The sequence below is a fragment of the Petaurus breviceps genome, unplaced genomic scaffold (genome assembly GCF_028583685.1).
Source record: "Petaurus breviceps papuanus isolate PSGF00001 unplaced genomic scaffold, PetGlider_PUasm1.0 90700, whole genome shotgun sequence".
NCBI lineage: Eukaryota > Metazoa > Chordata > Mammalia > Diprotodontia > Petauridae > Petaurus > Petaurus breviceps.
Window position 1 is genome coordinate 5,350,173 of NW_027187315.1, and position 15,539 is coordinate 5,365,711.

The 15,539-nt window shown below is 35.4% G+C and overlaps 1 protein-coding gene across 12 annotated transcripts in view; it reads right to left on the reverse strand.

Moving 5' to 3' along the window:
* CASK (calcium/calmodulin dependent serine protein kinase) overlaps positions 1 to 15,539 on the reverse strand; it is a 490,128-nt gene that overhangs the window by 192,173 nt on the left and 282,416 nt on the right. The window lies entirely within an intron of this gene.

A 15,539-nucleotide genomic window follows, 5' to 3' on the forward strand; every position in this document is an offset into this window, starting at 1 on the left:
AGCATTAAGAAAAAGGAGAGAATTCTGAGAAGAGGAAACCACAGAAATGCACAGAAATAACAAGTAATCCAATTTGTCTGTAGCAAAGGGTGCATAAAGGGGAATAAAAGTAGGCTGTGATAAAATTATGGAGGGTCTTGACCATATAGTGAAGGACTTTAGACTTCATTTGGCAGGTAACAGGCAGTTGCCAGAAAATTTTTTAAAGGTACTTTTAGGAAATTGTGATGATTGTATGATTCTATAACATGAGGATTTAGATTTTCCCTTATGTTCTCAAACTAACCTTGTTATTTTCATGACATACTGTAAACACTTCATAAGACTATAAATAATTATAAATTTTTGTGAAGAATTTAAACCTAATTATAAATAATTGAGCTTAAGTACATAACCTACAAGTTCTTTTACATAGGTCATTTTATGGATTTAAGGAATTAATCTTTTAAAAGAAAAAATAAACATACTCAGTCCTAGAAACCACATACTCCATATTTAAAATAATATACTTATATTATAAAATACTATAAAATTCAAACTGAATAAAAAATCAATTAATCAGCAAGCATTAAGAACATTTATTAAAATCCTTATAGAGAACAGTTTATACAAAAGGCAATAAAAGACAAATACATTTTGCATCTTGTTCAAGGATATTGCTTATTACTAAATAATTAAAAATTGCGTTATAAGACAGTTTCTCTTATAATGGACTCCTGTGGTCTGAAGAATTTTTTTTTTTCAAGCAAGGTTGCAATGCTTTTAATTTTATTTTAGGAAAATAATGCCTTTCAGGTACTGGGGGTGGGGGTGTAGGAGAAGACTTCAACTCCATGTAGTCACAGAAAGAGGAAGTTGGTTTGAGGGAAGCTTAGTCACAGTTGAAGAAGAAAAGACACACACTCTCAAAGGATCAGTAATCAATTACTAAGCATCTACTAAATTCTAGACACTGTGCCAAATCTTTGGGAAATATAAAGACAAAGAATAAAACAATCCCTACTCAAAGGAACTTATATTCTAAAGGGGAAGACAACAAATACATAAGTTTGTAGAGTATAAATACAAAGTACATAAATGTAAAATAGTTAAATATAAGTTAGTTTGTAGGAGAGAGCATTAATAGCTAGGAGGAATCACAACAAAAGGCTTCATGCAAAAGATGAGGCCAAAGCTGAAAAGAGGAACTCTGTGGCAGTGGTGAGAAGGAAGCTCATTCCAAGACGGGGAGATGTAAAAGCACAGACAGGAGATGGAGAGTACTGTGACCAGTTTGCCTCTCCAGACAGGTGCGGGCATAGAAAGGCAGTCTCTCGACTTTAGAAGCAACTTCAGGATTGTGACTCCTGGCAAACAGAGAAGAGGGTTCAAGGGAAAATCAGACCTAGCAACTGAGAATCCATCTGCAAAAAGGATTAGCACCTAAGAGCCCAGCTCAGTGACCCACCTAGTAGAGATGCTATGCCCAAAAGGAAGCTGCATGATGAGAGCCAAGAGAAAAAGAAAGCTCTGTAGTACTGGAAGAGTTAGCTGCCTTGGCCATATGTATTCTGTACACGTGTGCTTTACTATCGTTGTATTCCACGTTTAAGACTGTTGTTCCCAGAGGTGGTATGTGTAGTTATGGCAGGGTATGTCTCAGGTTTCTGAACAGACTGTTTTATAGCTTCAGTTCCTACTATGCCACCTTAGTAAATCACTTTGCCATGGGCTGATACTGACTACTGACTTATTGTAAGGAGAAGGGGCTTATGAATTATAGTTTTAGGAATGCTATCAGACAGGGTACCTTTCTGAATTTGTAGCTATCAGAGTAGTAGCTGCCTTCTGGAAAAGTAGTCTAAAGGAAGTACACTATTTCCATCTGGTTTATACAAATAGGAAATACTATTTCCTCTTTTACTCTTCCCTATTCAGTCCCATAAGCATTTAAAAAATAGAAATTCAGAACTAAGTTTATATAAATAAGCGAACAAAAAAACCCAGTTTTATAAAAAGTGCTTACTAAGCATCATATTAATATATAATGCAAAATAATAAAAAAATATAAATACAAAAAGTAAGCTCAAGGAGCTTATATTCTAATGGGGAAAGTAAAGCTTCCAAAGGAGGTATTCTGAGAAGTCACTTAAGATGAAGATGAAAAAATAGTACAATAAACTGCAACAAAAATAGTACAATAAATTTTCCAGAGGCAATCGAAATATGGGCCAGTTCTGGTTTTAGGTGCTGAGAAGCTTTTGTCACCAACATCTTACTGGACAGGCCTACAGCCTGCCATATCTTAGTCTAGGTCCTATAGCAGCCTTTCTCCTTCCTGCCTTTTACCCAAATAATTCTTCTTCCTCTGCTTCTACTCCTGTACCCAACTTGAGTATTCTGCTAAACATGTGCAGATATGGCATATGAGCAATACTACATATAAAGTTATTATTCAAGATATTGATCTTATCACTTGTCTCAAAAATCTTCAAACTTCAAACTTCTTAGTTTGACATTAAAGATTCTCTACAGTCTTGTCCTACTTTTTTTTTTTTAATCAGTTTTATCAGACCTACCCTTCTAAATAATCTATACTGTGGCCAAACTGGACATTCTGTTTCCTGTGTTTTCCCAACTCCATGCCTTTGTTCATATTCCCTTTGTATGGAATGTCCTTTTTACTTTTCTTCTCTTGCCGAATTTCTATCCATCCTTTTAAGTTCAACTCAAGTGCCATCTTCTTTAGAAAGCCCTCCAGTACTCTTCGGGCTTGATCCCCCACCAGATCCTACATATCATTTTCCTGGGTGTCTTTCTAATTTTCTCATACATTATAAGGTGTCATATCATGATGATAATAATAATGATGATGATAGCTAACATTTATATAGAACTTTAACATTTGCAAAGTACTTTATATGTATCTTATTTTATCCTCATAAGAACCATGGGAGGTAGGTGATATTATTATCCCTATTTTTTAGATGGAACTGAGTCATACAGAGGTTAAATAACTTACCCAGATCACATAGCTAATAAGTGTGTGAGGCTGGATTTGAGTGCCACTTAGCTCTATGCCTTACCTCATTTTTATCTTACCCAGTACACTCTGTATATAATATACACTTTGCATATAATGGGCTTAATGAATATGTGTTGAATAGGTTATAGTTTAACTAAAAACAAACAAACAAACAAACAAAAAAACCACCGCATACTCAGCAGTCTAATAAGACCCTGGGGAATAAATAGCCTTTAGCACGGCTATTCTAGACCTTTTATTTCCTCTGTACAGACATTTGTGCCCTTGCTCTCACTCTCTCTCTCTCTCTCTCTGTCTCTCTCTCTCTCTCTCTCTCTCTCTCTCTCTCTCTCTCTCTCCCTCTCTCCCTCTCTCTCACATACACACACACCCACACCGCTACTGTGCTGTTCTTGTGTCTTTTTTCCTTCTATTTACAGCATCAGTCCTCTTTTTTTTTTTAATCTTTCCCTTTTTTTGGTACTCAATAACTTTGCTTCCTCTTTTTGATAAACTGTTTTTCTTTATTTCAGTGTTATATATATTATCTCACAATTTCTTTTTTTCTCTCTATATGAGGAAATGATTTAGATCCATGTAGAAATATATTTTGTACTCAAGAAGAAAATATTGCTATGTAAAAAAAAACAAAAAACAATTTTCAGCAGGTCTGCAAAAGGGAACTGAATGGGTTTGCATGCATGCTCATATTCAGTTCCCCTTTGCGGCCAGCTAGATTTGAAAAATACTAGAACATAGGGTCCTATCTGACTAAGACAGAACTAGTGAGCTGCAAGTTATATAATAAGCTAAACCTATTATATAGAGCTGCATGGTCTGATAGTTTGATATTTGTATCTTGAAAATAAAGAAAATTTGACTCATGAGCAAATTAACTGTATAGTCTGTCATGACAGAGACAATTTTTGGGGGGGCTTTTTTCCTTTTTTTGGAGGGAGTTGGGCAGTTGGGGTTAAGTGACTTGCCCAAGGTTACATGGCTAGTAGGTGTTAAGTGTCTGAGGTCACATTTGAACTCAGGTCCTCCTCAGTCCAGGGTTGGTGCTCTATGCACTGTGCCACCTAGCTGTCTCCACCCCTCTTATTTTCTTCTTTGAGTTCCAGAAATAAATCAATGTATTTTTTTCCCACTAGAACTTCTCTCACTTCTCACTAGGAGTTTAATCCTTTCTTGGCCAACTGCAGAAAAGAAAAGGTATATGGTCCTTTTGGGGGAAAAAAAGGTAAGTTTTTCTATTACCAACAACAAAAGGGGACAACAAAGGAAATAAAAAAGTCTCCTTCCTAGTTCTGATTATTCTCCCAAGTCACATACATAGAAGGCATTATTGGCAGGTATATATAAAAATAGGTAAGATTTAGCTACCTCTGAGAAGATCAGGTTCAGGTTCTACTGGTATATCACAAGGATTGTGTCAGAAAACCAAGAGCAGAGTTGGGGTTGGTGCTCTTGTTGTGAGACAGCAATAACCACAAGGTAAAGCTTCCCTTTCTCCTTAATGCCTCCAATATTGCCACTGCAAGCTTTGCCCAAAGGTGAATTAAGAAGGAAGTATGGGGTGTGTGTGAGTATGTGTGTGATGGAGAAAGTGGAGCAGAGATACACAATAAGGGACTGCTTTTTACAAAGAACTGGTGGTACAAACTTTGATTTTTCAGTTTACAAAAGCTTTATTAAGTATTGTTAGGCACAAGGCACTTTTTGTTACAGAAAGTATATTAAAACATAATGATAGCGCGCTAGGTGGTGCAGTGAGTAAAGCGCCGGCCCCAGAGTCAGGAGGACCCGAGGACCCGAATTCGGTTCTGGCCTCAGACACTTAACACCCACACAAAAAAGAAAACTAGCTGTGTAACCTTGGGCAAGTTACTTAACCTCAATTGCCCTCCAAAAGGCAAAACAAACAAACAAATAAAACAAAACATAATGATAGCTTCCACCATGGAATTATATAAATATGCCTTTAAGATATTCCTATCAACATACTATTTTCCAACTTGACTACTTATATCCCTCTTTTAACTATAAGATGGAAATGAAAAGCAATTCTTTTTTTCTTATACCAACCATAAATAATGGGTGCAGGAAACATGAATTTTACTTATGTCTAGACAGAAGTTAATACAAATTACATTCATATATCCTGGTAGAGTAGTATGGAGAAAACTGATAAAATATATATCAATAATATCACCATATACTTTTCTGAACCAGTTAGAAGTAAAGAATAAGTAACATTACTGATGGAAAATTTACAAGTATAATATTTACCCTTTTAGGTACATGGGGGTAAAGTTTTTCTATTAATTGGAAAATCTAATGTGCTCATGATTCCTTTATTTCTTTCTTCCTCCTCTTGTTCAATAGTCTGGTTCATATTGGATACCTTTGGTTACAAGTTTTGTGTAACCAAGTCATACTTCACAGAAGGTAACAACGACTGGTGGTGGGAAGGACAAACAATGAGGAACACTTCACCAAGATTGCCAAAACAAAAGAATCTTGGAATTACTAAAAAAAGATAGGTGAGAACAGCTACAGGTATAGGGAGGAAAATACGAACTATTAGTCATTTGGCCTCTAAACTGGTAAGTAGAGTTATCTACGGCAGCTTAGGTAAATTAGGGGGAGATTAATACTGGTGACTAGGTACATTGGAGGATCTGATAAGAATACCTTAAGATAACCTCAGTTTATTAATACTTTTTTTTTGGGGGGGGCGGTGAGGCAATCAGGTTTAAGTGAGTGGCCTAGGGTTACACAGCTAGTGTCAAGTATCTGAAAGCACATTTGAACTCAAGTCTCCCTGACTCCAAGACTGATGCTCTATCTACTGCATCACCTAGCTGCCCCCAGTTTATCTATTGCACCTACATGGCTCATCTTCCTGAGCTCAAATCTGGCTTCAGACACTAACTGTGTGACCCTGGACAAGTCACTTAACCTCATTTGTCTCAGTTTCCTCATCCATAAAATGATTTGGAAAAGGATATGGCAAACCACTCCAGTGTCTTTGCCAAGAAAACCCCAAAGGTATCATGAAAAGTTGGACACAAATGAAAAAACAAAACAAAACAAAATGAACAACAGAGTCATCTGCACACTTCCCACATAACTCATATTATCCCCAAGTAACTCTATAAAAAAAATAGAGGGAAAGAATTGGGAATCTATTCCCATCTATAACTCATGTTAAGGAAATAAAAACACATCTTTTATCTATCTGAATCTAATGATTTCATAGGTTCATAAGAAAACAGGTTTAGAACTCAAGTAAGGTTAAGTGACTTGCCTGGGGTCACAAAACTCCTAAGTTTTGGGGGATTTGGACCAAGGTCTTACAATAGGCCCACCCAATTCTTTAAGTTCCTCTTCCTTTTTCTGAAATATCTCCCTGTTTATTTCTAATATAGGTGATCTAAATGACAATAATGGATGAATAAGAAGGAAGAAAAGAAAATTTTAAAATGACTTACTTTAGATGGGTGAGGGGCAACAGTCTAGAACCACAGAAATGAAAATTCTATGTACACACAACCATGATTACTTATAAAAAAATAACCTGAATGTGACCTTGGGAAAAATTCCAAGGGATATAACTTGTCTAAAATAAAATTCAATATTTATAGATATTCACAGGCAATATGAATTTAATCAAACTGTATATGTTAAAAATAAGTGATACTGTAATAACTTTATTGTAAAAGATCTTATATATATGAATGGAAGTAAATAACAAACTTGGTAAGTTGGAAACAAACCTATAGAAGGATACATTAAGATATTTCATAAGAGTATAGAATAACCATAATTATAACATAAAATAATCAGGTAGCTCAGCTATTTTTTTGAATAATCATTTTGAAGCTTTAAGGACTTGAGATATGAATACTGTAAGAAGAAATGTAAATATTAACTATAACCCACAACCACTACTTAACAAAACAACTCAAAAGACCGGATATGTATTAAGATAGCACTACATCAGTCACATTTACTTTTCTTAGTTGATTTTTTTTTTCCTATTTGGTTTAAAATAGTTCATCTCTCAAAATTTTCTATTTCTAGAGCTGGGAAATACAATCTGTATTTTTCTTTTCAGCCGTTTGTCAATATTTACTTCTATGAAGTTGAGAAAAATTCCTATACAGCTTTTCTTTCTATTGTTATAAGGCTCAGACTTAAATGAGGTTTCTCCAGTCTAGTGTCTAGTCACAGTTTTAACAAGGTTTGGTAACATACTGCCCTCTGCTGGTCAATGGCATAAAGTGACAACTAAACAGGTTCTTGACCTTTTCTGTTTCTGCCATGGACGACTTTGACAGTCTGGTGAAGTCTATGAACTCCTTCATCTGCATAATGCTTTAAAATAATTGAAGGAAATGCTAAATTTGAGTTAAGATGCTAGTGAAAATTAAATGTGATTTCTACCCCCCCCTCACCATTCAATTCATGCACTCTGAGAGTTAAGAACCTGTACAAAAGAACCTGATACTTCAAATATCCTATGGAATTTAATTGTTTTGTCTTTTTATTTAGCTGTTATTTTGGAGGAATAAGAAAAATGCAATACTCTTAAGGAAAACTTCAGAGAGAAAACAACAACAATGGTTTAAACATATTCCAAAACAAACTAGCTTAAAAACAACATGTGCTAAGTGATATGAGTCTCTATAATGACCATATGAATAAAATGAATATTTTTAGTTTAGAAGAACTGATTTTAAAACCTGAATTTAGAACCATAAATCCCCCATAAAATCAAATAAAACTGAGTTTAGATGAATTGATAAGGTGGACCAAAATTAATTTTTACATCACTTGAAGGCTTGGAAAGGGGTGAATATCCTCAGGGAAAGAAAAGAGAGAAAGGCAATTGGATAACTAAACTCTACCTGATCTATCTGACCTACAACTGAACCTCCCTCTCCATATGTACTGTCTCTCCTACCTAAATGGGATAGCCTTAGGAGCAGGGGCTGTCTTTTCTTTCTATATCACCAGTGCTCATATAATGTCTGGTACATAGTAAAGGCTTTTCCATTTGTAATTCACTTTCCTTGTGACTATCATGTCCATCAAAAACTCGCTAACACACCAAGGCTGTCATATGATAGAAATAATGTAAATATTATGATATTTCGTATGTATTATGTATATTCACATATAAGCAGCTGCAGACAGTTGAAACAAAGCATGTGAAGGACCTAAGATAGATCACATACTGAAATCTAGTATTATGATAAGTTTCCCACATAACTAGGTAGCTATTTCTGAAATTAGGGGAGGTTAATACTGGTGACTAGGCATATTGGAGGGTCTTATAAGAATACCTTAAGATAACCTCAATTTATTAAAACTCTTCTTTTGGGTGAGGAATCAGGGTTAAGAGAATTGCCTAGGTTACGCAGCTGCTAAGTGTCAAGTATCTGAACCCAGATTTGAAGTTGGGTCCTCCTGACTCCAGGGCTGCTGCTCCATATCTTGTGTCACCGGCTGCCCAAGTTCATTAAAAATTTAGAAGTAAATTTATTTCTATATATCCATTTCTTTAATGTGGTACAAAAAGCCCAGGTCTTCAAGTCACAGATTCATAAGACAGGAAGCAGGAAGAGCAGCTTACGTTCTTATAAGTTCTTGCCCCAGGAAAGTTGCCATGCTGCTGTAGACAAGGGCCATACACCTCCTCATCATTGCAGCTGTGCCACCTCCAAGCTTGTGAACCTGAAATTCTTACTTCTGACTTTAATGTACCATCCCTATTGGCGTCTCACTGTTTGATTTCTCCCAAATCTATTATTTGCTTTTATCATGGTTTTCATACTTTAATGTTCTCTATTCTCCCCAGACCATAAACCCTGTTCTAGATTCACTACTATCCTTACTTAGACCTTAACAAGTTATTCCAAAAATATTCTTTTCTGCTCTTGAATCCCTGGGCACCTTATCCAAGCATGGTTTTAGCCCTATTAATGGTAATTCCCATAATCAATATCTTACATTCAATCAATATGCAATTATTAAGCATTTACTATATGTCAAGCTAGGCTATGGGGATACTCCTATTGAGGATCTAACAATCCAAAGGGGGAGAAAACAGGTGCATATGTTGGTATTTACAAAATAGATTAAAAAGTGCTTTGGGGGGGTGAGGGAGGAGTCATAATAGATGGGAGATCAGAAAAGGCCTCATGTAGGGAGAGTAACACTTGACCTGAGTCTTGACAGAAACCAAGGACCCCAAGGTGCAGAGAGGAGAGAGTGCGTTCCAAGCAGGGGGGAGAGAGCTTGTGCAATGGCACAAAGACAGGAAATGTAGTGACATGTATGGGAACAGTAATTAGCAAATTTCCCTCTTATTACTTTCCGCCACCACCTGAGCCAATCCATAGAATAATTTAACAACAACAATAGCATTTATATAGTACTTATGATGTATGTGCTGGGCATTGTGCTAAGTGCTTCACAATTATTACCTCTTCTGATCCTCACAACAACCCTAGGTAGGAGATGCTTTTACTATCACCATTTTACAGGAGAGGAAACTAAGGCAAAGCTTAAGAGACTTGCCTGGGGGCTCACAGCTAGGAAGTGTCTGAGGCCCGGTGCTCATATCTGCTACTAGATAACAGATGCACTAATGTTAAACTGAACAGACAAGCGTACTTGTCTACTTTAGGGAATATCATTTTGGTAACTGTCTAGAAGGTGAATAAGAATAGGGAGATTAAGTGGTGGCTGTTTGAGTGGACATAAGAGGAAATATGTACGGAACCGGAAGAAAAAACCAGTAAAATTTGGCAATTGGTTACATGCAGTGAATGGAAGTGAGAAGCTGAGGCTAGCATAGTGGTTGGCACACAGTAGGCACTTTAATGCTTGTTGGCTGACAGTGAAGTTGCAAATCTGGGTCAGTAATTTTGAAAATGGTCACTATGTACTGGGAACTATACAAAGTGAGAGGAATACAAAGACATAGCCCCTGACCTGGAAGAGCTTATAATCTAATGGGGGAGACAACAAGCAAGTAAGTATGTAGATAAAAGATGGAACAGTGTAAATGGAAAGTAATCCTAGGGGGAAGGAGCTATTATTGCATCTGCAGGTAAGTGAAAAGTACAATGCTACAGATATTAGTGCCAGAAGGATTAGAGAAAGAAGAAATAGTGTGGACAACAGCAGTTAGGTAAAATCTTTGTGAGGAAGGTAGGGTTTGAGCTGAGCCTTGAAGGATTCAGATAAGCTTAATGAGTATATTCTAAGAAAAGTGAAGAGCATGACGCAAGTCTCAGAGAAAGAAAGCATGGCACATTCAGAGATGATCTCACTATCAGACTGTACTAGCTAAAATGGAGGGTTATAATGGAAAGAGTAGAAGGTAAGGGAGATTATATAGAATAGGATCAAAATAATAATATTTTATATTTTTATAATGCTTTTAATATTCTAAGAGCAGTCACATCTCTTATCACTTAGTCCATCTTTTGTGTGTGTGTGTGCTTTTTGGCAGGGGGGGGAAGGTAGAGCAATCGGGGTTAAGTGATTTGCCCAAGGTCACACGGACAGCTTTTGTTAAGTGTCTCAGGCCAGATTTGAACTCAGGTCCTCCTGACTCCAGGGCCAGTACTCTATTCACTGAGCCACCTAGCTGCCCCAGCCCATTAAAAAAAATTTTTTTTAATAACTCTGCACCTAATTCAAAATAATCCAATTTAATAATTTCAAATGGATGATAGAAAGATATACTATTACTCTTTTTCCTTTTCAAGGTCAATTCCATCTCTGGGCAACACTGCTTTTTAAATTTGCTAAAAGCAAAAAAAAATGTATGGAACCTCTGGAGTTTCAGAAAACTTGAGGGTAAAAATCTAAGAGAGAGAACTAAGTGTACCTTAATAACTGAAATATATCCTGAATATCTCAACAACATGAAGATGACTGAGGTCAAAGACTTTTGTCTCTCCATTGCTTTCTTTTCCAACACACAGCTGATGGAACCTGGGAATTTCAGAACTACTACTGTCGCCAAGTAAAAATAGGAAGTCCCTATTTTATAATACAGGATGAATTTTCACAAAGGAACTGTTTCATAAATGACGATTGTGTTCTAGAGTAACATTAGAAAGTCACATTATTTGTTAAATAAATCATTGTGGCTCAGGCTGGGAACCTACTTTTTCAGACTTATGCATTACTTCCCTTCCTGCCAAAGGGAAAATTATATCAGATTTCCCTTATGATTCAGTCAAACTAGACTTCTTGCTGCTTTTGCACATTTAACACTGCATGGCCTCCCTACACTGCATGGGCCACTCCCCTGGACTGGGAAATTCTCCCTCCTTACCTCTGCCTCACAGAATCCATAGTTTTCTCCAGTGCTCAGGTGTCATCTTCTCTACACAAATCCTGTCCAGATCCCTTCTCACTTTTAGTTGCAAGTGCCTTCCCCCCACAATTACCTTGTATTTATTTTCTATGCTTTACATATGTTTAAATATGCACATGCTGTCTATACTGATAAAATGTTAATTTGTGTCTGTTTTGCTAGTGCCTAGTACATAGTAGGTACTTATTAAATGCCTGTTGATTGAGTATAACATTTCTATGGGTATGTGTTCAGAACATCTGAATTATAAATGATATTTTAAATTTTTTACTTTTATCATCTCTTCTCTCTTTATCACAACTGAATACTTAAAAAACAAAATCCTCACAGCAAATATTCAGAGCGCAGCAAAACAAATACTTATTTATATGGGGAGAGGGGAGGAGAGTGTCCATTCAGAATGAGTCACATCAAGAATTCAAAGACAAACCCAGGGCCTTGTAGTGATTTTGTTTCATTTTGGTTTTGAGAAAGGAAAGAAAAAGGAAGGAGGGAGGAGAAAGGAGGAAACAGAATAAACATTTATATAGAATATACTATGTATCAGGTGTTTTACAAATATTATACATTTGATCTTCTCAACAACTCTGAAAGGTAGTGCTGTTATTATCCCCATTTTACAGTTGAGAAAACTGAGGTTAACTGTTTAAGAGATTTACCCAACTATTAAGTGTCTGAGGCCAGATTTGGAGTCTTTCAGACTCCAGGCCCAGTACTCTATCTACTATGCCACCTAGGAGAAGGGAATAATAAGGAAGAAATAAGGAAGAATGAAGTAAATATTGTCTAGTGGTGATAGAACTTTAGTTATAGTCAGGGTGATGTGGGTTAGAATCCTATCTCAGACACTTGTGACTCTGCAAATCTGTCTGAACTGCAGTTTCTTCATAAGTAAGATGTGAGGTTCGGCCTTGACAATCTCTAATTGTCCCTTACAGTTTTAAACCTATGGACCCTATGATCTTAGATATACTAGGGAAGAAATAAAGAAAAGGAAGGGAGCATCATGCCAAAGTATACAAAAAGCTGGTCTCAGAAACAAAAGATCTGTTCTCTAGGAAGATCTATCTGCTAAGAAGTGGTTATCAAGTTTAGCCACTGATACACAGGAGCTATGTGATCCAGTGAAAGAAGCTTGACCTCTTAGTACTATTGGCAACTCTCCAAAAATGTAAAATATAGAGAAGATGCTGGCCTGCACTGTTGTAGATCAATTTTCCTCATCCAAAGAGTTCCCACTATCAATGAAATCACAGATCTATTCCCTTCACCTCTGATCCCTCCTCAGTCTCCATGATGTTAGAAACTTATTATTTCTTACATTTTGGGTTTGCCAAAGGAAGAAAATAAAGACATGGAAGGAAAGAGGAAGAAAAAGGCATGTCATCATCTCATTCCTATATGAACTGGATAAAATAGGATTGAACACACATGAACAGAATTTGATACAGAAATATATTAAACTCAGTACAGGACAGAGAAAAGGGTACAAGAAGTAGAATAAAGAGAGGGAATAGTTACAAGAAAAAAATTTCAAATTTGGACAGTTGATCATAAATGGGGGATTAAGGAGAAAGAAGAGAGTGAGATCAATTTTGGACCTGATAAAGAAATAAGGGAGAGAAGAACAGCAGCAGAACATTTCAATTATATTATAAGGACTGATCATATTCCTTCTTTCTCTCTTACTTTGTAAAGAGGAAAGAGTAAAAAAAAGGATATGATGAAAGAAAATATACAACTGAAAAATCATAATAATAAACATAAATGGGATGACAACCCCCCATAAGAGTCACAAAAAGGATTAATGAGAAGAATTAAAAAAAATTTTTTTTTAACAAGAATCCCCTATGAAACATGAAGAACTTATTGTATAGTACAGGCAAATTTTTAAAAGTAGAGGTAACAGTCATCATGCAATGGTAAAAATAAATATGGTTAAAAGAGATAAATAGGGAAACTATGCTATGTTTGAAGGTACCATAGATCATGAAACAATAAGGTAAGGAACAGAGACTGGATTTATGATTTCACTGGTATAAGGAACTTCAGGATGACAAAACTACCACTTCATCAATGCAAGGTAGCATTTTCTTTCTACCTTATAATCTTAGATAGAAGTATTTTGCTTGATTATATACCAGCAAAAATAAATAAAATCAACATTTATAAAAATATAAAATACCTAAATTATCAGAATAAAAAATAGAGAATCTAAGCAACCCAATTTCAGAAAAAGAAACTGAGGAAGCTATAATTGATTTCCCAAAGGCAAACATTCCAGGACCAGATGAATTTACATATTAATACTATCAAATATTCAAAGAATAATTATCTCCCATTTACATATTTTAATAGGATAAAACTTATATCCTAAAAAATCTTTCTATGAGAAAAAATAAGTTTTTGATATTGAAACCAATGAAAGATATGTCAGAGGAAGGAAACAAAAGATGAATATCTCTAATGATCATAGATAAAAGTATAGTATCAATCAGCTTAAGATTTTGAAAATGATTATATACTAAGAACAAGTTGGACTTATACTAGGACAACAATGTACTATTGATGGACTTAGGAATTGGTTAAACTGATCAAGACTGTCATTTGGAACTATACTACTAGAGTCTCTAAACTACATAAGTCTACTAGGCAAATACTCTCAAATGAGAGGAAGAGGGAAAGGATGCAAATGAACAAAAATATTCCTAACAGTACTTTCTGTTTTAACAAAGAACTGAAAACATAGTTGGTATCTGCTAATTGGGGAAAGGTTAACAAATTAGAGTATATTAATGTAATAGGATATCATTACATTGTAGAAAATGGTGAAAAAGACAGATTTACTTGGGAATATTCTTATGAACTGAGTAAAGTGAGCAGAACCAGGAAAACTATTTATACAATGATCATAACTGTGTCAAAGACTTAAGAACTCTGATCAATATAATGACCTACTACTGCATCTCTGGATGATGAACACTTCTCTCCACTTCTTGAAAGAATGATGAGAGACTGGAAGTGCAGAATGCATTTTCATATATGAGCTATACAACACAAATTTATTTTGTTGGACTACACTTTTCTGTGACAAGAGAGAGCCTTTATTTTTGGGGTGGGACAAAGTGGGAAAGTTATTGATTAAAAAAAAAAGCACATCAGTTAAACACTTAAAAGTACATAGAAAAGAACAAAATCAGGTTCATAAAGGGACCCAGACAAGAACGTGTATGTATATTCACATATATATGTATACATATCTTTAAATCTGTATGGTTAACATACTCATATACAATCTACTTTTGGGGGCCTTTTTTTGTATGAAGAAATTTTGATGCTTGTTGATTATTTTCTAGTTCATAATAAAAAAAAATTTAAAGTAGATGTTCATATTGACTTACAATTGAACTATTGGAGTATATATAGCTCTCATTCACTGTTTTTGGATCAATTGTCTGGACATCTGACTTTATCAGAGAAATTGCTGCAACTATTTCCTCCAGTAAACTGGATCTTTTCCTTCCAACTGCACTGATTCTGTGGATACAAACCTTTGCAATTTCATGTACTCAAGATTGTCCATTTCACTTAAAAAAAATAATCTCTATACTTTATTTGGTTAAGGACTTTTTTCCCCTATCCTTAAATAAAAAAGACATCTTTTTTACTCTTGAACTAAATTTTTAATAATGTGAACCTTTATATCTTTACAGGCCACATAATTTGGAACTTATTGTGGCATAAGATGTGAAATGCTATTTTAAACCTATTTTATGACCATCCAATCTTCAGTTCTCCTAGAATTTTTTTTGTTGTTGTTGAATAGGAAGCCTTTATCCCAATAATAAGCATCCTTTTGTTTACTGAACACTGTACTACACTGTACTACTGTGATGGACTGCTTCTGGGTCTTGTTGATCCAATTTCTTTCAAAGACCAATTTTTCTAATTTTCAACCAATATCAAATAGTTTTAGAGATTCCTGCTTTGTAGCAGAGTAATGTGTGAAACAGAAGAAGGAATTCTGTTTCCATAGGATTAAAATTCCTCCTAGCTTTGAGTGATAAAAGAATGTTAAGTCAGAGGGAACTGCTTCTAATCAGAGCTGTGACCTAGCAGAACCAGGCT